The sequence below is a fragment of the Mustela nivalis genome (assembly GCF_964662115.1).
Source record: "Mustela nivalis genome assembly, chromosome: 12".
Classification (NCBI taxonomy): Eukaryota; Metazoa; Chordata; class Mammalia; order Carnivora; family Mustelidae; genus Mustela; species Mustela nivalis.
The window spans coordinates 67,813,389-67,838,380 of record NC_139031.1 but is presented as its reverse complement, the minus strand read 5'-3'; the positions used below and the strand labels follow the sequence as shown (position 1 = coordinate 67,838,380).

At 34.8% G+C, this 24,992-nt stretch overlaps 1 protein-coding gene across 8 annotated transcripts in view; it reads left to right on the top strand.

Annotated features, from left to right (window-relative positions):
- The window catches only part of GNGT1 (G protein subunit gamma transducin 1), a 353,394-nt gene that overhangs the window by 119,593 nt on the left and 208,809 nt on the right, over positions 1–24,992 (top strand). The window contains exon 1 of one of the 8 annotated variants that reach the window (XR_014301336.1): positions 12,678–12,760. The exons of the other annotated variants lie outside the window; for them this stretch is intronic. The gene's annotated coding sequence lies outside the window, so the exon portion shown is untranslated. Of the gene's footprint in view, positions 1–12,677; positions 12,761–24,992 lie in introns of those variants that run through there. 8 annotated transcript variants of the gene reach the window in all.

The window sequence follows — 24,992 nt, the reverse complement described above, 5'->3', positions numbered from 1 at the left end:
CTAGTAAACCAATTCATTCAAACATAAAAAAATTCATTCTATTTCTATACACTAACAATGAACTATCCTAAAAGAGAATATCATTTACTATGACATAACAAAGAATAAAATACTTGGGAATAAACTTAACCAAGAAGATGAAAGACTTGTACACTGAAAACTATAGTTAAGGAAGAAATAAATGAAAAGACGTCCCATTCCATGTTCATGGGTTGAAAGATTGAATATTGTTAAAATGTTAATACTTCCCGAAGTGATCAATGCAATCCCTATCAAAATCCCAATATTTTTTTACAGAAATAGGAAAAAAAAATCCTAAAATTCATATGGAACCACAAAAAGTCCCAAATAGCTAAAATAATGGTTAGAAATTAGTACAAAGTTGGAAGTAGAACATTTCCTGATTTCAAAATTTATTAGAAAGCTGTAAGAGATGCCTGGGTGTGTCAGTCAGATAAGTGTCTGCCTTTGGCTCAGGTTATCACCCAGGGATCCCGGGATTGAGTCCCACATCCAGCTCCTTGCTCAGTAGGGAGTCTGCTTCTCCCTCTGCCTTCTGCTCTCCCTGCTTGTGTCCTCTTTCTCTCTGACAAATAAAATCTTGAAAAAGAAGGAAGAAAACTATAAAATTAAAGGAGTGTTCTGTTGTCATAAAAACAGACATATAGACCAACAGAACATGACCATCCATATATGGTCAACTGATCTTCAACAAAGATGCAATGAAACACAATGGAGAAAAGACAATCTCTTCAACAAATGGTATTAGGGAAACTAGAATATTGATTTGCAAAAGAATTAATTAGACCCTTATATTACACCATACATAAAAATCTACTCAAAATGGATTAAAGGCTTAAATGTAAGACCTGAAACTATAAAACTCCTAAAACATAGGAGGAGACATAGGGGGAAAGTTTCACAGCATTGATCTTGGCAGTGGTTTCTTGGCTATGACACCAAAAGCACAGGAAACAAAAGCACAAATAAATAAGCGGACTACCTCAAACTGAAAAACTTCTGCACAGTAAAGGAAACAAGAACAGAGTGAAAAGGCAACCTATGGAAAGGAGAAAATATTTGCAAGTCATGCATCTAATAAAGGATTAATATTCAAAAAATATAAGGAACTTATACAACTCAATAGCAAAAATGAAACAAAACAAAAACCTGCTTTAAAAATAAATAAAATCTTCTCCAAAGAAGACATAAAAATAGCAAGGAAGCATATAAAAAGATGCTCAGTATTAGTAATCATCAGGAAAATGCAAACCAAAAACCATAATATATCATCTCCACCACCATTAGCATGGTCACACACACACACACAAAAATCGGAGAAGAGGCACTGATAAGGATGTGAGTATTTGGAACCCTCATACACTATTGATAGGAATGTAAAATGGTGTAGCCACTATGGAAAAGAAGATACACACACACACACACACACAATGGAATATTACTCAACCATCAGAAAAAATAAGTGCCATTTACATCAACTTGGATGTAATGGGAGGGTATTATGCTGAGTGAAATAAGTCAGTTGGAGAAAGGCAATTACCATATGGTTTCACTCGTGTGGAATATAAGAAACAACATAGAGGATCATAGGGGAAGGTAGAGAAAACTTATTGGGAAGATATCAGAGAGGGAGACAAGCCATGAGAGATTCTTAACTCTGGGAAACAAACTGAGGGTTGCTGGAGGGGAGGTGAGGGGGGATGGGGTAACTGGGTAATGGACGTTAAGGAGGGCACATAATGTAATGAGCACTGGGTGTTATATGCAACTGATGAATTACTGAACACTACATCTGAAACTAATGACATATGTTGGCTAATTGAATTTAAATAAATAAATAAAACATATACAGTTACAACAAAAACAGTATGGAGATTTCTCAAAAAATAAAAACAGAAATAACATATGATCAGCAATTCCACTTCTGGGTGTATATGTAGATAATTGAAATCAGGATCTTGAAAGGTATTTGCACTCTCAGGCACATTGCAACATTATTCACAGTAGCCAAGAGGTGGAAGAAGCATGTTAATGTCGAGCGATTTATGGAGAGATGGATAAAGAAAACATGGCATATACATACAATGGAATATTATTCAGCCTTTAAAAGGAAGGAAATCCTGCCATATGTGACAATATGGATGAAACTTGACATCATGTTATATGAAATAAATCACAGAAGGAGAAATACTGCATGATTCCACTTATATGGGGTATTTGAAATAACCAAACTCAGAAGCAAAGAGTGGAATGGTGGTTGGCAGGAGTCAGGTGGCAGGAGTGGGAAACAGAGAGTTTGCTATTCAATGGGTATAAAAATCAGTTATGCAAGATGAATTAAGTTCTGGAGAGCTGTTGTATAACATGCAGCCTATAAGTTAATACCACTATTGCAAAATAAAAAATTTGTTGAGAGGGTAGATCTACTGTTAAGTGCTCTATCACAATAATTTTTAAAAAAAAGAGAGATAATCAATTTCACCAGTCAAGCTTCAAAAATATATGGTATACGCTGTGAACAAAATATGGAACACACTGAATATTCTATGTTATGATGACTTTCAGTGTTTTTAGGAAAGAATTGGCTAACACAAATTTTTACATTTTTCTCAGGAAACTGGATGTTTGTGGTAGACATGAGATTATTACAGTTTAGGATCACTTTGCAAAAACTTGCTAACAAGTATATTGCTCAATTTGATGCTTATTGTTGGTTAGAGGAAGAAGAGCCAAAAATATTCAATGCCAAGATCTTAAAGGAAAACTTCGATGATGAATCCAAAATAATTGCTGTTGCATAAGAAAACAATCACAACATGAACAGAAGCTTCACATTAGACAATGCAATCTCATTATTAGGAGCTGTATAATCATAAGCAAGGAGTCCAAACAAACCTTCTATTTTGAGTTTTCACTTGATTTTTAATCCTATTGCTTCATTGCCTTTGGGCAATGTTTTACCGGCTTCCCATGTTTAGAGATTCTGATTGCCAAGAGAAGACTATTGACCCATTTGCTGGGTTTGCCCATAGATAAATTTCAGGCATTAACTCTTTACTCACTCCTTCACCATCTCACCTTTGCTCCCTTCCTCCATATCTAAATAGCAGAGACTTCCATTTTCTTCTTCTTGCCACCAAATCTCAGGTAACTTTTTTGATATGAATAAACATGTATTAAATGTTGCCTTTTATGCTTATTTTATTTTTCAAAATGTTAATTGCATTTGTTACATATTTGATCATATTTTTCATTATTTATTTGCATTGTGATATTTGTGAGAGAAAGGAGGAAAATGTAACTTGTATACAATGCTGTGCTTTTATCATTGCATATTGAACACAAACATACTTATCAATCAATTTTTAGTATCAAGTAGGTAAATAATTGTTTTAGATAGTTTTTCTTCTGTAGGATACTTATAATATTTTTATATAAATTTATTTGTACATTGTAGAAATATCTGGGCGCATTAAATGTGCTTTGTCAATGAGTTGTGCATCATAATTGTATCTATTAAAACAAACAAAAAAACCAAACAGGAATCCTATTGACATAAGCAAATGTTTTAGGACCTATTAGTATAAGAGGTCAGAAAAAAAATGGTCATGTTTATGATTTTTATTTTTCCTTATGTTCCCAGAGTGATTATAAGTAAACTCCTTAAAATGAAAAGGATCTATGCCTTGCTGAATGGGGAAGAACTTATAGTAAAAGGGTGGTATCACACAGGGTTGTTCTGAGGAACCAATGAATAATGTTTTATGAAAGTACTATGTGAATATAAATTATAAAATATACTTTTTTCTACTTCATTCTGACAATCCTCCAACTAATAGAAAATTTGAAATGAAGGAGCAACAGATTGACTTACTTTAAATGAGAATTGTTTGTGAGTAAAACATTGTCAATACAGGTCATGATTCTCTCTATAAGCCAGTTCACTGAGTTGGCAAACTACAACACATGGGCCAAATTAAGTCCACCAACATTTTTGTAAAGTTTTTTTGGAACAAAGCCATACTCATTCATACAGAAATTATGTATGGGTTCAAATACATTAGTATTGCCAAAGCAGAGTTGGTTGGTAGTCACAATAGAATCCTTATGACTCACAATCCTAAAATATTTAGTATCTAGTTCTTTATAGAAAAATATTTGCCTAGTGGGAGGTCCAAGATGACAGATGAATAAGAGACCTTAATAATACCTGCTACCAGAAACTCAGCTAGATAGCTATCACACCATTCTGAATACCTGCAAATTCAACCAGAGATTGAAGATAAGAATAGTTACGACTCTACAAATAGAAAAGCAACCACTTTCTGCAAGATCTTTTCTGATTTGTTTATATTTCTCTGGGGTCGTTGTTGCCCTTTTAGTATTTTGTTCATTTGTCCATCTGTTCTTCTCTGGAAAGAATGACAAGACAGAAAAACCTCAAAAAAGAGAACAAGAGGAAGTACTCCATCCAAGGGACCTGATCAATATAGACATAAGTGAGATGTCAGAACTAGAGTTCAGAGTAACAATTATAAAGATACTAGCTGGACTTGAAAAAAGCATAGAAGACACTAGAGAATCCATTTCTGGAGAAATAAAACTGAAATTTAACCAGGTAGAAATAAAAAAGGCTATTAACAAGATGCAATAAAAAATGGAGGCTCTAACTGTTAGGATAAATGAGGTAGAAGAGAGAATTAATGATATAGAAGACAAAATGATAAAGAATAAAGAAGCTGAGAAAAAGAGATAAACAATTACTGGATCACGTGGGGAGAATTCAAGAGATAAATGAGATCATAAAGTGAGACCATATTATAATAATTGGGATTCCAGAAGAAGAAGAAAGAGAGAGAGTGGCAGAAGGTATATTGGAGCAAATTATACTGGAGAACTTTCCTAATCTAGGGAAGGAAACAGGCATCAAAATCCAGGAGGCATGGAGAACCCCCTCAATAACAATAAAAATAGGTGAACACCCCAGTATCTAATAGTAAAACTTATAAATTTCAGAGACAAAGAGAAAATCCTGAAATCAGCTCGGGACAAGAGGTCTATAGCCTACAAAAGTAGAAACATGACATTCACAGCAGACCTACCCACAGAGATCTGGCAGGCCAGAAAGGACTGGCATGATATATTCAGGGTATTGAGTGAAAAAAATTGCATCCAAGAATACGTCATCCAGCTAGGATATCATTCAAAAGAGAAAGAGATATAAAAAAGCTTCCAGGAAAACAGAAACTAAAACAATTTGTGATTAACAAACCAGACCTACAAGAAATATTGAAAGGGGTCCTCTAAGTGAAGAGAGAGCCTGAAAGTAACATAGACCAGAAAGGAAAGGAGACAACATACAGTAATAGTCACTTTACAGGCAATACAATGGCACTATATTCATATCTTTCAATATTTATCCTGAATGTAAATGGGCTGAAGACACAGGGTATCAGATTGGGTAAAAAGGGCAAGACCCATTGATATGCTGTCTGCAAGAGATTCATTTTAGACACAAAGACACCTCCAGATTTAAAGTGAGGGGGTGGAAACCATTTACCACGCTAAAGGACATGAAAAGAATGCTGGAGTAGCAACCTTTATAACAAATACATTAGATTTTAAGCCAAAGACTATAATAAAAGGAAGGCCACTATATCATACTAAAGGGTCTATCCAACAAGAAGACCTAAATATTATAAATATTTATGCCCCTAACATGGAAGCAGCCAATCATATAAGCCAATTAATAACAAAAATCAAAGAAACAGATTGGCAATAATACAACAATAGTAGGTGACTTTAACACCCCCCCCCCTCACTGAAATGGACAGATCATTTAAGCAGAAGATCAACAATGAAATGCTTTGAACAACACACTGGACCAGATGGATTTCATAGATATATTCAGAACATCCCATCCCAAAAGAACAGGATACACATTTTTCTCAAGTGCACATGGAACATTATCTAGAATAGATCACATCTTGTGTCACAAATCAGGTCTCAATCAGTACCAAAAGATTGGGATCATTCCCTGCATATTTTCAGACCACAGTGTTTTGAAACTAGAACTCAAATCACAAAAGGAAAGTTGGAAAGAATTCAAATATATTGAGGCTAAAGGGCATCCTATTGAAAAAAGAATGGGTCAACCAGGAAATTAAAGAAGAATTTTAAAAATTCATGGAAACAAATGAAAATGAAAACACTACTGTTCAAAATCTTTGGGATGCAGCAACAGCAGTCCCAGGAGGAAAGTATTTAGCAATACAAGCCTTTCTCAAGGAACAAGAAAGGTCTCAAATAACCTAACCCTACACCTAAAGGTGTTGGAGAAAGAACAGCAAATAAAGCCTAAACCCAGCAAAACAAGAGAAATAACAAAGATTAGAGCAGAAATCAATGAAATAGAAACCAAAAGAACAGAAAAACAGATCAACAAAACAGGAGCTATTTCTTTGAAAGAATTAATAAGATTGATAAACCCCTGGCCAGACTTTCCAAAAAGAAAAGAGAAAGTACCCAAATAGATAAAATCATGAAGGAAAGAGATTACAGCCAACACCAAAGATATACAAATAATTATAAGAATATATTATGAGCAACTATATGCCAGCAAATTAGACAATCTGGAAGAAACAGATACATTCCTAGAGATATAAAAATTACCAAAACTGAACCAGGAAGAAATAGAAAACCTGAACAAACTCATAACCAGGAATAAAATTGAAGCAGTCATCAAAAATATTCCAACAAACAAGAGCCCAAGGCCAGATGGCTTCCCAGGGGAATTCTATCAAACATTTAAAGACAAATGAACACAATTATTCTCAAGCTGTTCCAAAAAATAGAAATGGAAGAAAAACTTCCAAACTCGTTTTATGAGTCCAGCATTACTTTGATCCCCAAACCAGACAAAGATCCCACCAAAGAGGAATATTACAGACCAATATCCCTGATGAACATAGATGCAAAAATTCTCACCAAGATACTAGCCAGTAGGATCCAACAGTACGTTAAAAGGATTATTCACCACGACCAAGTGGGATTTATTCCTTGGCTACAGGTTCAACATCTACAAATCAATCAATATGATACACTAAATTAATAAAAGAAAGGACAAGAACCATAGGATCCCCTTAATAGATGCAGAAAAAGCATTTGACAAAGTACAGCATCCTTTCTTGATTAAACCTCTTCACAGCATGGAAATAGAGGGTAAATACCTCAATATCATAAAAGCCATCTGTGAAAAGCCCACAGTGAATAGCATTCTCAATGGGGGAAAAACTGAGAACTTTTTCTGTAAGGTCAGGAACACGGTAGGGATGTCCACTATCACCACTGCTCTTGAACCTATGTTCAAGTCCTAGCCTCAGCAGTCAGACAACAAAAAGAAATGAAAAGGCATCTGAATTGGCAAAGAAGTAGTCAGACTCTCACTCTTTGCAGATGATATGACACTTTATGTGGAAAACCCAAAAAACTCCACCCCAAAGTTGCTAGAACTCATGGAGGAATTCAGTGAAATGTCAGGAGATAAAATCAATAATGCACAGAAATCAATTGCATTTCTATATACCAACAATACGACAGAAGAAAGAGAAATTAAGGGGTTGATCCCATTTACAATTGCACCAAAACCATAAGATACCTAGGAATAAATCTAACCAAAGAGGCCAAGGATCTGTACTCAGGAAACTATAGAATACTCAGGAGAGAAATTGAGGAAGACACAAAGAAATGGGAAAACGTTCCTTGCACATGGATTGGAAGAACAAAGATTGTGAAAATGACTCTGCTACCTAGAGAAATCTACACATTCAATGAAATCCCTATCAAAATACCAACTTTTTTCACAGAGCTGGAACAAATAATTCTAAAATTTGTACGGAACCAGAAAAGATCCCAAATATCCAAAGTAATGTTGAAAAAGAGAAGCAAAGCTAGTGGCAACACAATGCCGGAATTCAAGCTCTCTTACAAAGCTATAATCATCAAGACAGTATGGTACTGGCACAAAAAGAGGCACATAGATCAAGGGAACCAAACAGAGAGTGCAGAAATGGACCTTAACTCTATGGTCAACTAATCTTTGACAAAGCAGGAAAGAATGTCCAATGGAAAAAAGACAATCTCTTTAACTACTATTGTTGGGAAAATTGAACAGCCATATGCAGAAGAATGAAACTAGACCATTTCCTTACACCATACAGAAGGATAAAATCAAAATGTATGAAAGACCTAAATGTGAGACAAGAATCCATCAAAATTTTTGAGGAAAACACAGGCAGCAACCTCTTTGACCTCAGCTGCAGCAACTTCTTGCTAGACAACTCTGCAAAGGCAAGGGAAACAAAGGCAAGAATGAACTCTTGGGACTTCATCAACATAAAAAGCTTTTGCAGAGCAAAGGAAACAGTCAACAAAACCAAAGGTCAGTCAACAGAATGGGAGAAGATACTCACAAATGACATAACAGATAAAGAGCTAGTATCCAAAATCTATAAACAGCTTATCAAACTCAACACTCAGAGAACAAATAGTTCAATCAACAAGTGGGCAGAAGACATGAGCAGACATTTCTGCAAAGAAGACATCCAAATTACCAACAGACACATGAAAAAGTGCTCCACATCCCTCAGCATCAGGGAAATATAAATCAAAACTTCAATGAGATACCCCTCATGCCTGTCAGAATGACTAAAATTAATAAGTTATTAACTGACAGATGATGACAAGGATGTGGAGAAAGGAGAACTCTCCTCCATTGATGGGAATGCAAGCTGGTACAGCTACTCTGGAAAACAGCATGGAAGTTTCTCAGAAAGTTGAAAATAGAGCTACCCTACAATCCAGCAATTGCATTACTGGGTATTTACCCCAAAAATACAAATGTAGTGATCCGTAGAGGCATCTGCATCCCAATATTTATAGTACCAATGTCCACAATAGCCAAACTATAGAAAGAGCACACATGTCCATCAGCAGATGAATAGATAAAGATGAAGATATATATATATACATATATATGTGTGTGTGTGTGTATATATATATATATAGAGAGAGAGAGAGAGAGAGAGAGATCTGTGTGTGTATATATATATATATATATTTATATGAATATACAGCTATCAAAAAAGGGGAATCGTGCCATTTGCAACTACTTGGATGGAACTAGAGGGTATTATGCTAAGTGAAATAAGTCACAGATAATTATATGATCTCACTGATATGCGGAATTTAAGAAATAAGGCGGAGGATAATAGAGGAAAAGAGGAGAAAATGAAACAAGACGAAACCAGAGAGGGAGAAAATCCATAGGAGACAGTTAATCTTAGGAAACAAATTGAGGGTTATTAGAGGGGTGGGGGTGCTGGAATGGGGTAACTAGGTGATGGACATATGGACATTGAGGAGGGTATTTTTTGTGGTGAGCACAGAGTGTTGTATCCTGAGTGTTGAGGACCTGTACCCCTGAAATAAACAATTCATTATAATGTTAATTTAAAATATTTTTAAAAAAGAAAGAAATAAAATGTTTGCCTAGACCTGACTTAGAGAATGGAGATGTTGTTGTATTTTAAATACTCTATCACACTTTGAACTCATCCTGAAATAGAATAAATTATAAAGCCATTATCAAAACTTATATACTCAGTGTATTCTAGATACAAGTTAAATAGCATATACAGATTTTAACATGGAACAGTTTGCCAGGCAGAAGTTCAAGAATATCTAATTTATATTCTGTTATAATACTGCTTTCTCTATAATGATGTTATATGACTTCGAAGTTGATGCTGTATTGAGGAAACTTTTTTAGCATGTGGGCTGTTTTCTTTACATATACATAATACTTACAATTTACCTAAATTATTGATTATAAGAACACATAAATCTGAACCTGAAAATTCCAGTGATTCAGTAGACTTCTATTTCTGCTTGGCTGTGTAAAACACTTTTCTTTTGGGAAGTGCTTCTCCTCTGCAAATTGTTATTCTCTTGGGGCAGTTAATCATATAGCCCCAACTCATTAATGATAAAAGTGAATATGTTGCTCTAGCAAGTCCCCATCAGTGTTCTTCTTATGAATTGATAGGGATTTTGATGCAGACATAATTGCCTCTTTTCTATTGGATCACAGGATGTAAGCCTGGGGATTCCTGTGATCACTTTTGCCTGAGATGGAAGCTAACCACTTAGCAAGCAGAGTAGAGAGATGAAAGGGACAGAATCTTTCACATAGATCTCTGGCTGTAACCATGTAATCTTTCACATAGATCTCTGGCTGTAACCAGAGATCTACGTGAAAGATTACATGGTTACAACCATGTCTAAAGTAACCTTAAACTTTCTACTTACATCACCCAATCACTTCCATTATTTGAATTAATCTGACTTGGATTTCTGTCTTTGCAGTTTAAAGATATCTGATTACCTTAGAAACAATTATCAGAGTTCAAGGGAAATTTTCTCATTGTGTATTCTTCATATGTATTATTTTGCAAAATAATACATATCTTTGCTTTATCCTTCCAGTGGTAGGCAATATCTTCTCATCAGAAAAAAAGAGAATAGCTCAATGGCATGATGCATATGAAAAGATTTATCACAATATCTTATATAGCATAGGATACCAAATTACAAATTTAGATAGATGATTTACAAATGTGCTCATGACAATAGTTCTTAATGATTTATCTTAGAATTGGAAACATGCCTAGAAATTTCAAATGATGTTAACAAAAAGGGATATGATTAGAGTTTCCTGGTATCCACTGTATAGCAGAAAATGAGATCTGGATTTGAACTTGTATTTTTTCAATCGTGTGGATAATGATTTGAAATACTATTATATTACAATATTTTGAATCTAATTTTATAAATATGTGAGGGTAATCTCAGTTCTAGGCTCTGTTAAGGGCTCCAAAGTAATATCTTCAAATATCCTCTGAGCTGAGGAAGTTTAGTTTTGAAGAAAAGATGTTTATATACAATAACCATGTAAAGCAGGCATAGTGTGAAGTTGTCTACATGGTATAATTTTAGTTGCACTTAAGGAAGTTTCTGGTTATGGGATGAATAAATCATGGGGATGAAAGGTACAGCATAGGGACTGTAGTTATAGTAGCCACACTTGTGGTGAGCATAGCATAATGTATACTTGTCAGATTGCTATATCGTACACCTGAAACTAATGTAGCATTGTGTATCAATTATACTTCAATTTTAAAAAAGAAGAAAAAAATAAAATTCCTGCTCCAAACAAAATGCTCACAAACTCGGAAAAACTTTGCTTTAATAGCTTTATTTCCACGAAGTTAAGGCTTTAAATGCCAAATGACTTAGGAGAAGGTGATACACCTGCTCCTTGAAACATAGTGATTAATGAGAAATTCTTCCATTAATAAAATGTCAAAGGGGCAAAAGCAAAAGAAGAGTGATTAGTTTAAATCACATTTTTTTGTCCAAGGAAGACCCAATAACTAAGAACAACACAAGGCTGCATACCCCTCACATTGTGAAATCAGTACTCTACTAGTCATTTGTATTAGAAAAAGAGATCAAAATATCCAATATACAATGTCAAGTCAGGAAAATTTGGTGGAAAATGGACAATGAATAAAACTACAATATTGCTCATTAAGGGAAAAGTAAAAACAGTAAAATCAGAAATCATAACCTCTTTCCCCAAAATCTAATCTGTCTCTAATAGGACCACATTTTTCTAGAAAGTAACTAGAAGTCTTCAAAAAATACCCTGAAGATGTGAGGCTCATTGGAGGAATTACAGAGCCAGGTTTTATTGAAAAGTGAGTGTCCCCAGTGTGTTGATACTGGTGGTTTTGTGGGTTTAATAGGGTCCCCTAGCCCAGCAGGGTAAAGCCCTCAGCTCCCCTGAGTTCGCTATCCTCAGAAAGCTGCAGCTGCCTCCTTCTCTAAGCCTGGTAACTCCCTGTTATGTGCAGACATTCATACTTCCAGGCCCACTAAGTCAAACTCTGAACGTTTCACAGGATTCTCCAAAAAAAATTTTTTTAACGTTAATTCCAGTGTAGTTTTTTTGCTTTTGTTTTTGTTTTAAGATTTGTTTATTTATTTGTCAGAGAGAGAGAGAGCATGAAGCAGGGGGAGCAGCAGGTGTAGCAGCAGGTCGAGAGGGAGAAACAGACTCCCCATGAGCAGGAAGCCTGAGGTGGGACTTGATCCTGGGATCCTGGGATTGTGACCTGAGCTAGAGGCAGACCCTTAACTGACTGACCCATCCAGCACCCGTCCCCAACCCACCCCACCCTCTGGGGATTCTCAAAATTTTTGATGAATTCATCCATAATACCTGGCTTGCTAAAATGTAGCTCAGGGGCTGCTGTGGGCATGGAAATTTCAAAGGGCATAGGCCTTAGGAATGCTTGCCTGACCACACTGCCTAGCAATGCCCCAGGGAGTTGCCTTCCCAGAAGCTTTCTCAGCTCAAACAGCCTGCCTTGTGTCCTCTAGGCTATGTTTAGCAGATACAGAGCACACAGATTAGCATGTCCTATCTTTCCTTTAAGCAGATCCTCCTACTTCTGGTAAGACCATCACATGCTTGAGAAACAGTGATAAAGATTTATGATTATCCTGAAGGACCAATAAGGATGGGAGAAGAAAAACAAAGGGTCTTTGTCTCTGAACTTTCACTCCCTTGCCTTCTCCTCTCCTTCATAGCAAAGTTTGGAGTAATCTTTCATAGGTAGGTAAGGGGATTGTTGGCCATTCCTGTCATTTGATCCCTTTGAAATTCTGTAAGAATCAAATCTGCAATACAAATATTACTCCTAGTCTCAGGTGGTGTGTATGCAGAAATCAAGGCTTGCCCAAGGTCACATGACAAAAAAATACAAACTATGATTATAAATCTCTCCTGGGTCTCTGTAAGAAAATGCTCTTTAAATAGACCAAACTAAAAAATGCTTGTGTTTTGGTCTCAAAAGAACTTTCCATCAACTTCTTTTCCTGTTTCTTGTAGTTACCATTATGTAGAAAGAGGTATATTTGTACCATTTTTAGATTTTTAAGGTTATATTCTAATCATTTCAAGGAAGTAAAATTACCGAAAGAAAAATTCCCCAATGTATATGTGTATATTGTTTTGATCTCTCTTTTTTGGAATGACTGGTGTGTAGTAGACAACAAGACATAAACATAATTTATTAATATATTCCCATCACTTAATATTTAGATGTATTTCCATAGAAATAGATGTTAACAACAGACCATTAAAACTTTGGATAGGCGTAGTTAGGGGTATATAAGGAATACTTTCTAATTAATACTGTGTATTCAATCATTCAAAGAGTTAAGAATTAGAAAATAAAATAGAGAAATAAATTGAACATCAGACAAGTGTGCTAGAAAGTCTTTTTTATATATAAATACACATGTCTATTTAGATGAATGTTACTAATTCCGATTCTATAAATATTCAACAATAATGACTAGTATGATCACTGGGAGAATTTCTACCTACAGATTTCTACTTCTCTGGATTCAATCTCATCTATTACATTAAGAATTTTATAGTTACTGTTTGAAATTTACCATAAAAAACAAATTCCTGTGACTTCCTTTATAATCAGCTGCACTGACTTTACCATGTGGCATTTTTACTTGTTTGTTTTCTTTAATTACTGCTGAATTTGAAATTACAACTTTCTGATACCATGGAGAGTTCCTTGAGCAATTTTAATTCCTTTTTTTCCACAATTGGAAACACCATATGCTTGTACCACATGTAGGTTTGCTTTACAACTGAAATTATTTCAATCAAACAGAAATGCAGAACAACCTCCTAAATGAGACAAGGAATAGCTGAGGGATTCCCTCTTTTTTCTCATTTCATTCTTCAATATTCATCAAATAATATACCTCACATTTACAAAGACCATGCTATTAAATTAACTCAAAGTGATTAGAACAAAATTATTGCTTATTTTCTTACAATAAGTCAAAATAAGCTAAATTCCTTTAGGTAGGTTGTTTTTGTTTATTTGCTTGTTTTGTTTTTTAATTTACTCACTCATGGATCTGGCATATCTAAAATGTAGCTAAATGGCTCTTTTGTTTGATAGGTTTGAGTTGACTAGTATTTCTTGAACACTGTGCCATGCATTGTGCTAAGAGTTGTTTCATGCAACTTATTTCATTTAAAATACAAAATATATACTCTATGAGTTAAAGTTTACTATTCTCCCTGTTTTACGGATGAAGAAATTGAGGATTATCCAGAGTCCTGGATTCCTTTTGTATGTCACTAAAATCTGAGCATTTGCCTTGATCAGAGTGGCCCTATGAAGAGCTTGCACTATTCCTACAGTTACAAAGACTGGTTTCTTTGTAGTAGATTGTATTATTGATCCTAATTCATCATTCAGCTGTAAAAGGAAGCTTCTTCCACATCTTTGCTCACGACTTCATGTTAGGTGGCACATACTTTCTCATTATCTCAATTTGGTTTTAGACATATGATTTGATTTGACCAGTAGGATGTTAGCAGATGTGAAGTGAGCAGAGTCATGAGTTGTTTACAGAGTGTAGTCTTGTACTTTTGTGTTCTGGGGATCTCCTATGAGAATGTGTGCTAGATAGCGTTTAGACTTCAGTGTCGGACCAGTTCATGACTCAGTAGCCTTGAGCCAAGTCCAGCTGATTGGCGTCCTCAAACAGAGCTTCCTAACTGAGCCCAGCCTATATAAGCTGTATAGCTTTATTACTGTACGCTGTTAGATTTGGGGTCATTTGTTTGGCGGTGCTGTTATGACAATAGCTAACTGATACACTGCTGTTGCTACCTGCTGTCACTGCTACCACAACAGTCACAACAGTCCAAGAGTTGACTACAGTGTCTGTTTCACATCCATTCTATAGCTTATGGATGTGACATGATAGTGCCTTGCTTCGTACTCAGAATTTTTTTTTTTTTTTTATGCACCCTGTCCTGAGTCTTCCCTTTTGCTTCTGAGGCATAAAATGCCTTGGAAACTGCTAAGTCCCCACGTATGCAAAACTCCGTGAAGATAAACCTTGACCAATGGCAAATAGAAGTGTCAAGATAAGATCTCTCCTTTTCTTCTGTGGATAGATTGTATATAGAGATTATTAGTATAAGATATGACTTTTCTGAGGGTATCCTAGGAAATCAATCCACCAACCTGCGTGTGACCAACTCTGATGCATTTTGACTTTTTTTTTTTTTCCCTCTTAAGAATTCTGGGCTGAAAAAGAAAGATTAAGTAAATTTGCCAAGTTCAGAGAATGTGAGCAAATGATATTTGGTAGTCAAACACAGGCGTTTTGATTCCAAAGTCCAGCACAGTCATTGTGTTATAATGCACTATTTTAAATTGTCTTGACAACTTAAAAATAAAATAAGAAATATTTTTAGGAAATTTGGTTAATAATCTAATGAGCAAGTATTGGGTGTAAGGAATTTGAAAGTTGGCCTAGGTAACATTTTTCTTCTTTTTATTTGTAAACCTTAAATATTAGAGTAAGAGGATTTTGAAGTTAAACAGTAAGTTCAAAGGCTAACCACAGTAATTACCCCTTATTCTTTAAAAAAAAAAAAAAAAAAGATTATAGTTGAACAAATTTGCTACCTTCTTCTATAGTTAGTATAGTATGGCTATATTTGATTTCTGAAATTCAGTTACCATTCCAAATGACTTCAGAGGAATTCTCTTAGATATGTATTGTAAGTGAATTTTTGAAATACAGCTATTTGCAGATAATGTCACTGCACCAAGAAGTTCTTGTTGAATGAAATAGATATGAGAAGTAGCATATGGTGGATGAAGGGAGTGGTGGGTATGTATTGGATAAAAACACTGCTCTTCCTCACGTAGTGGACTTGTTCTTTGGGAAAATATTATTGTAAAACGGATAAAGTGAAATCATTATTTTGATCTTGAAATGCAAAACAAGATTTCTTCCCAGGATCTCCTTGTGTGTAGTGAGAGAAATGGGAAGGGAAAATCTATTTTGGTAAGTCACCATGGATCATTTCATAGCAATTTAGGCTCATTGATTTTATTCAGTGATTCCCAAGCCTGGCTACAAATCTGGACCATTTGAAAAGCTTTTTAATGCAGATTCCTTGGGTTTACTGCAAACTCTCTGAATAGTGGAAGATAGGATCACTGAAAGCCCACCTGGGGGCTGGGAAAATGGGGAGTATGGGTTTTTAAAAAATATCTTCCTACTTTTATTGAAATTCAGAAAACCAAAAGACCAATCTTTAGATACCATGTTTTATGCATATAGTTGTATTTCCTTCTTGGTTCTGCCAAGTTTTGAGCAAACTTTATTTTGGTTTGTTTTCTTGTTTTTAGAGTATCAACCTCTTAGCTCTGCTGAGCAAAACAAGAAAAAGGATTTAGTCCCAAAATTTTAAAGAATAAATCTGTATATTTCTGGAGAACTAAGCTAGGTGAAATCAGGTCATATTTAACATTTCTTAGAATGGAAGTAAAACAATCTGAGATGCATATTAATTGCCAGGTCCTATGCTTAAGTACTGTATAAGTATAAGCCTCACTTAAATATTTTGTAACTGTTTACAGATGAGAAGGTTGAGGATCCCCTAGGCTAAGTAATTTACTAAAGATCAAACAACATCTAAGAATCGAAACAGAGTCTAAACTTAGGTCAGTTTTACATCTCTTGGAAGCTCTTAACTACAAAGTGTATTATTTCAAAATGAAAAGCACTCCAAAGGAGAAACATGACAAAACAAATATTGGGGATTCTTTCCAGAATTCATGTATGGCCCAATCATAGCAGGACTTTTTGTTTTAAAGTGCCTTCTTTAACTGTAAAAACTGTAGAACTGATCATTATAACTTTATTTTTTAAAAAGATTTTATTTATTTACTTATTTGTCAGACAGAGAGGGAACACAATCAGGGGGATCATAGGCAGAGGAAGTAGACGTCCCACTGAGCAAGGAGCTGTGGTGCCCTGCTTGATCCTAGGACTCTGGGGTCATAACCTGAGCCTAAGGCAGATACTTAACGAATGAGCCACCCAGGCGTCCCTCCTTGTAACTTTATTTTTAAATTAACCTATAATTACATAATTTAATAATTGCATAATTCATTTGTTGAAATATGCCTTCATATTTCCATAATCAAAAGAAACCCTTACATTTTATTTTATTTTGTTTACAAATTAAAACTTTTTAGGAGTTTATTACTCATAATAGTGTAATAGTTCATTTTACTCTTGGAAGGATATACCATTCTAAACTTTTCATTAGAACATTTTCCATTCTCTATCACAGATTATTTGGTGTATGTTACACACAGTGTTCCATTTCACAGTGATTGTAGAGGGTGAATATATAAGCTACTTATTAATTTTATGTTATTCTTAAGAAAACAAATGAAAGCTGGTCTCACATATCTGGTGCCATTTCAAAATAAGATGATAAGGGGCACCTGGGTGGCTCAGTCGGTTAAGCGTGTCTGCCTTGGCTCAGGTCATGTTCCCAGGGTCCTGGGCCTGCATCTATCTGCACAGTAAGGAGTCTGCTGCTTCTCCTCCCTCTGTGGCTTCCCTTACTTGTGCTCTCTCTCTCTCTTTCAAATAAATAAAATCTTAAAAAAAAAAAGAATTAAATGATAAATGAATAAACTAAAACCTTCAAGCCCATTCTTTGCAATAACATTGCATTTGAGAGACATTTTGAAGTATTGTACAGAATATGTCCACAGAGTATCAGCAAAAAGAATAGTTGTCACATTTTGCATCAAATTTAGGCAATATTCTATGGTAGTCAAGAAATTTTCCAAATCAGACACTAATATCTCTTTCCTGTTCCCTACGTAATAAAGATTTTTAAAAAGTTTAACTTAATATGATACTTTAATTTCAATAACTTCATTTAGGAAAGTCACTGTTACTATTTTGAAGTGACATTGATTTCCCAGTGATACGCATATGATTACATTTTTATGAAATATGCCTTGCCATATGTTCTGCATTTGCAGTGACTTAATATTACCTAATTTTCTGACTCATGCACTCAAAATATTTGTTTTCTTCATGAAGCATGTACTTTGCAAACTTTTATTGAAAGGTACAATTTATAAGAAAAATGTATAAATAATAATAAATGTATATATAGCTCTGTGAGTTCTCACCAGGTGAATATATACCATGTAACTAATATCCATATCAAGAAAATAGAACATTACCCATATCCCAGAAATTCACTTGAGCCATTACCAATCTCTATGATAGATAACCTTTATCCTGATTTCTAACACTTAGATTGTATCTTACTGTTTTTGAAACTTATGAGTAGAATTATATGTTAAGTAATCTTATTTCTAGCTTTTTTCTTTCAACATGTTTGTGAGTTTCATCCATGCTGCTGTTTGTAGCAATAGCTTTTTCATCTACATTGCTTAATATTCCATTGGACAAATATATCATTTTATTAATCTTATAGTTGAGGGGCATTACATTCTTTCCATTTTTAAGCTGCTTTTTAAAATAATGTGATAAAAATTATAATACATATACTTTGGTTTACATATATACTCATTTCTGTTGTGAATTTGCTGGGGTCCCGGTTTTACATACATACAGCTAGAGTAGATACTACCAACCTGATTTCCAAAGCAGTTTTTATCAGTTTCACCTCCATAAGCAGAAATGAGTGTTTCAGTTGCTCCTCATGTTTGCCAACACTTGATACTGTCTGTTATCTTCAGGATAACTATTTTGGTAAAAGTGTATAAATGTAAAATTGTGGTTTTACGTTGCTCTTCCTTGATAATTAATGATGTTGAGTGCCTTGTCGTGTGTACTCTATAGAGCCTTTTGCATATTTTTTTGTGATGTACATATTTCATTTTTTGTCCAGTTATTTTACTGGTTTGCCTGCCTTTTAAAAATTGTCTTCTAAGAGTTTTGTTTTATATATTTTGGACCCAAATCATTTTTCCAATATAAGACTTAAAAACTCTTCTCCAACATATGGCCTGCCATTACACTCTTTTAATGGTATCTTTGGATGAAGAGCAGTTTTTAATTTCAGTGTTGTGCAATTTGCCACATTTTCTTTTTATGGTTAGTATTTTTCATATTGAGGAAATCTTGGACTATTCCAAGGTATAAACACTTATTCATAGGTTTTCTTTTAAAAGTATTAAGCTTTACTTAATAATAAATAATTTATGTCTATAAATTATGTCACATTTATGTCTATAATCCATGTTGTTAATTTTAGGTATAATATAAAGAATGGGTTATTTTTTAAAATGGCTATCCAGTTGATTAGCATCATTTTTTAAAAGACTGTTTTCTTTCCATTGTACTGACAGGTCAACTTTACCATGTATTAGAGAATTGTGAATCCTTTTCCATACTGGTACTTTCATTTATCTATGCACCAGTTCAATACCATTTTAAATATTGGAGCATTATAATAGTTCTCGTCTGCTTTTCCTGCTTTTCTGTAACTTTGCCTCAGTTATTCTTTGAACTCCCATATAAATTTTAGAATTGGCTGTTATCTTTAAAAAATAGATCAGCTGGAATTTTGATTGAGATTACATTGTATCTATAAACTAATTTAAGGAGACTTGACACGTATTCCCCCAGTTAAAGCCCTCTTTAAGAAGTTTTATACTTTTCAATATGACTGTTACTATTCTTTCCCCATTGGATTTATTAGTAGGTGTTTGATGTTTTTGTTTTAAAACTGTAAAGGTGATTTTCAAAATAACTTGTTTTACTAGTGTTTTCTATATTAGACTTGCTGTTTTCACTTATTTCTAATAATTATAGATGCCTTTGGATTTTCTATACACACATTCATGTCATCTGAAAAGAGTGGTAATTTACTTTTTCTATTGCAATCTGAATGTCTTACAGCACTGGTTAGAACTTCTTGTCTAATTTTGAATAGAAGTGGTGTCAGAGAACATCTTTGTGTTCCTCTCTCAGAGGAAAGTTGTCACCAGTCACTGTGATGTTTGCTGGATGTTCTTTTGCAGATGCTCTTTTTTCAGACTGAGGAAGTTCCTTCCCAACCCTAATTTTCTAAGAATTTCATTGTAAGTGTTAACTGTGTTCTCTACACTTTTCACAACTCTCCAGCTGATCTTTGCCTCTTCAGCCCCCTTGAAAAAAAGTGTTCTTCTCTTCAGATGCATTTTATTTTCTTCAATTCTCACTATTTCTGCAGTTCTCCAATGTCTATGTAAACATGACATTTTAAATTTATCTCACTTTATATAGTGCAGGAGGACCTTGGGCAGCTGTAACCTAATCTGTCCTGCCCAGAAGTGGACTCCATCTTAATATTTCAAAACTTTTGTCACTTCACTCAGTCATTCTCTCTTTTAAGTTCCACATGGGCAAATTTTTATTTCTTTACCATTCAGAGTAGGGTTTACTCTTTTACTGGGGGAATTTTCAGATGAATACTTACATGAAATTTAAAAAAAAAATTTTTTGCTTTCTCTTTGATGCTTCTTACTTTTTAAAAAGTCTTCTATTAAATGAGTTTTGTTTTCTCACCTAATACTGAAGGTCAATATAGAATACTGGCTTTCAACCTTTTTCTTCTGTTGTTACACTTATGAAGGATGACATTCATTTGTATATCTCATTCCATTAGCATACTTGGAACATCATGTAATTTTCCATGCCAAAAGTATGAGTCTGGCTCAAATTTTGTATTTCTTATTTCTCTCCTGTTGATACTTCAGTTAGTAGAAAGTATCTGTATATATGATTCTTATTTCTAGGATTTTTCTGAATTATCATTTTTGTCAGTATAAGTTATATTTTGATAGAAAGGTGAGCTTTCTTACCATGTCTTAGCGCAAAATTCCACCCCAAGTGCTTATTATACCAAATGAGTTGGAGCCAAAGTTTTTTTTGTCACAGAAACGAAAACACCAAAATATCTTTATGTTAGATGGGCTGCCATTATACTCCCAAGTACAAGTGGCTTATAGAAGCATCTGCTGCAAAGATCTTCTGTACTTAACTGGAGTCAAGGTGCACAAATTAGAAAGAATGATTTGTCCATCAAGTATATTTATGATAAAATAAATGAAAAATATATGCTAAATAAATGTAGGCTGAATTAAAATGATTCTTACTAATATCTAAAACCTTAGAATATTCCTTAAGGTTTAGTCTATTTTTGCAAAAGTGACTGAAAATGTTGAGTATTGGAGCTCAAAATTTTCTCTAAGAGTTCTTTTTCATAAGTTCAGTTGTTTTAAAAACATGAACAGTATGCTTGATACTGATCTGACTTGAAATTGGCCACATCTCAAAAAGATATTTTTCAGATTAAATTTTTCAAATAATAAATTATATAGTCCCATATATATAGTAGGGTAACTACAATGGCAATCTCCCTTTAAACTGTATTCTCATTTGTGGCAGGCACAGATGTCTTGTGATTCTTGTACTTTGAAGATGAGAATTTTTTTTGTTCTTGTTAGACCATAATAATATCAAATCATGCCCATAGTCCTGCCTGTAGAATATTTTCTCTTAGTCATAAAATATTTATTGAAACCCTCCTATTTACTGTGTTACATCCTATGAGAATCATATCCACAGTATAATATTTGACCTCTGAATTCAAGAAAATTACAATCTTGTTAAAATTTGTATATTTATATAAAGTGCAAAATGGGTAGGCAAACTGATACAGTGTTTCTCAGATACGGTTCTTGGAATATATGTATGTGTATATCAGATTATCTGTACTGCTTGCCAATATATTGAGTATGGGGCCCTCTACAGAAAAAAAAATAATCATAATATCTGAGTTAGGCCTGGGCATATGCACTTCATACAGTTAATCATTGATTTTGCTGTACAGAGAAAACTTGACCACTGGTAAGGCAGTAAAAGCTTAGAACCAGAGCACATCAAATTCAAGAATATCACATCTTAATTAAATGTTGATCTTCAGAAAGTTATTTAGCCTTTCTGTATCCCCTTTTCTTATATTTAAAATAGGGGTAATGTCTACAGATGGGATAATTAGAAGTAATGCATGTATACTGACCATTATACAGCACGTTATATAGTGATTGCTCAGTAAATTCTATTGCTAACATGCTCTAAAGAAATAGCCAGGAATTATGCTTGAAATTCAGAAGTTGCTTATGGAAGGTTTCCACTGCTAATTAGGTTAGAGTAGCTTGTGCCAAAAACCTAGAAAAATTTTAAACTTAGAAAGAAAAATCACCAAAGTAAAGGCATCAGAGACTTACTGAAACAATTAAAACTAGAGAGTCAAAGATTCTAGGGGAATAGATGTGAGGTGATTTTTGCAAGTAGTATTACTAGGGGGACAGTTGGCAGTTCTGAGTGAGGGAACTGGAGTATTCATCTATGAACTTTTGTTTTGTCATTGATTGACAGAAGTCCTTGCTAGAGTGTGGCGCTCTAAGGGAGTTAATTTCTTAACAGTTTCAAACTACTATGTGCAAGGGCGAATGTGGCTTTGGAGAATCTCCTGGGACAAAGAGGTGCAGATACTAACAATGCAAAGAACTCTAGGTCACCTTGAGTCCACCGAAGTGACTAAACCAGAGGGAGATGAACCAGATGACCTGGCTAAACTCTACACTAATATTCTGATTTCCACAGGCTCTATGTTAAAGTGATTCTGTCTTTTCATTATTTCTCTGAAGTAGCAGCCAGTGATAGTTTGTAGTAGGACTGATTGTTTCCAAGCCCACAACTGATATTCATTATCTCCCTCCTCAACCACTCTTGGATCCTAAGCCAGGACTTTTGCTGGCCTGGTAGAGACCTAGACCTACATCACTCAAATACCTGAGCTCCTGTGGTTATTAAGCTCTTTTTAGGCTATGGTTGCTATTAATGCCCATTCCTAGCTAATATTAAATATGGAAGCAAAACAATCACCCCAGTGAATCCCTCAAGTTTTAGGCATATCTGCTTCCATTATTCCACAACAACTGTTTCCTCATGAAAATCAGGGCCACTTAGAGTGGCTAGTATAGTAACTCCTTCCTTTGGTACTTTCAAGCACGTCATATGACTAGGTGGTGATTCACAATTACTGGATCCTCTGGTTAAAGAATCCTTTCTCACCCCAGACCCCATGCTGACCAAAGAACAAGAACTTTTAATAAAGTAGAGCCTAAACTTATGTGGATAGAAAACCAACAAACAAGAAAACCCCCAAACATCTCAAGTTAATCATTTGGAATGATGGTGAGAGCAATCCCTTTTACTTCCATCCTCCGGTGTGAGAACTCAGTATTCTGCCAGCAACAGCACCATAAATATGCCCTGACTGTGCATGTCATCCCCAAGCTTGTGCTTGTGCTGCTATAGGAAATGGCCATAGGAAATGATGCATCATATGGAAGACCAGTGGATCCCTTAGTATGAAGCAATGTGATGGAGTATTACACTATAATTAATCAGACATTCTGTGGGTTCTGGGGCTCAGTTGTCCAAGGCTCTGTGAGTAGAAAAATAAACCCATAATTGGAATATGCATTAGTCCTAATAAGGACAAATTGCTCCCTCTTCTAGGGAAGAAGGGTCAGATGTATTCAACTTGCCATCAAGGAACTAGGTAAACTCATAAGGAGTGGTACCATATTGAGGATTTTGTGTCAGTTTTTGCTGCTCTTCAGTTAGGCACTCAGCAGCAAGAATAGATGATGGTCTTAGTACACACAGTACACATGTATACTATTAGAGGTGTGTTCCCTGCCTCCATCGTGGCCACCATAGCTATTCCATTCACGTGCACATTGTGTAAGCCCTGGGATGACTAAAAAAGGAGGCTGGCTAATCTCTACCAGATGAGTGTCATGTTATCTGTCTGATTGTTCATATCTTCTGCTGCAGTGGATGTTCTTGGGTGGGCATCCATGTGAGATACCAAACATATGCTTTTCTTACTGTTTAGTAATTAGTTGCGAACTCTGGTGCCTGAAAACGTGAGAAACAAAGTGATATCTAACTTTTAGAGCACAGAGTATTCACAAGGAAAGAAAAGGTAGAGCAGGTAGGAAAACCAAAGAAATTTAATAATCCCTAAAGAAAGCCCTGAGGACAGTTAATAAACAGTTTGGTCCTCTCCAGTGCTTTCACATATGGACATGAATGGAACAGCCACCGTGGCAGGAATGGAGGCAGTGTATCCATCTAACAGGGTGTGTTCTGTTTCACTGATCAGCCAGAGAAGAGCAGAAGACCCTGAGTTTGAGGAATCTTGTGCCAAGAGATGATAGAAAATTATAAAAAAAGACATAATACCTTCACCTCTCTGACAACTTGGCCCAGAGTCACGGCTCAATATGAGAAAATTACAATATTCTTCTCACCTAGTCATCATTCTAATATCATGAGGCCATTGAAGTAGCGTGAATGGTACAACACTTTCCTGCATTAAATCAACACCTAGATCACTTAGTCCTTTGTTATGAAATGCCCTTTCAAATGTATTTCCACATATATTTATTTCTGTAGCACTGAAGAAAATCGCAAGTTTTGGAGCCAAACAAACCAGATTCAGATTTTTATCTCCATAATTTGACAAGGTTTTTAAAATTATCTTAGACACCTAAATACAGAGCCAGTCGCACAGTTAAATACTAATGAATATTATTATCAGTGTTATTATTTATCATAGCCCTGAAGAAATTTAATAAACAATTAATTCCAAAATTGCCACTGTATACTCTAGAGAGGAAAAAAAAAAAGTCTTTCAACCTTTAAAAGATAAATTTTACTTTTTTTGTAAAGAAATAGATTAAATGTCACTATTTACATGTTTTGTACTGACATTTCCAAAGGAGGCATATTTGGCCTGAAGGTCCGAGAAAACAAGACCTTTATATTGTTTATTTTATAGTTTTCTATTCCTTCGGTCAAATCAGGTGCGTATCAGTTGC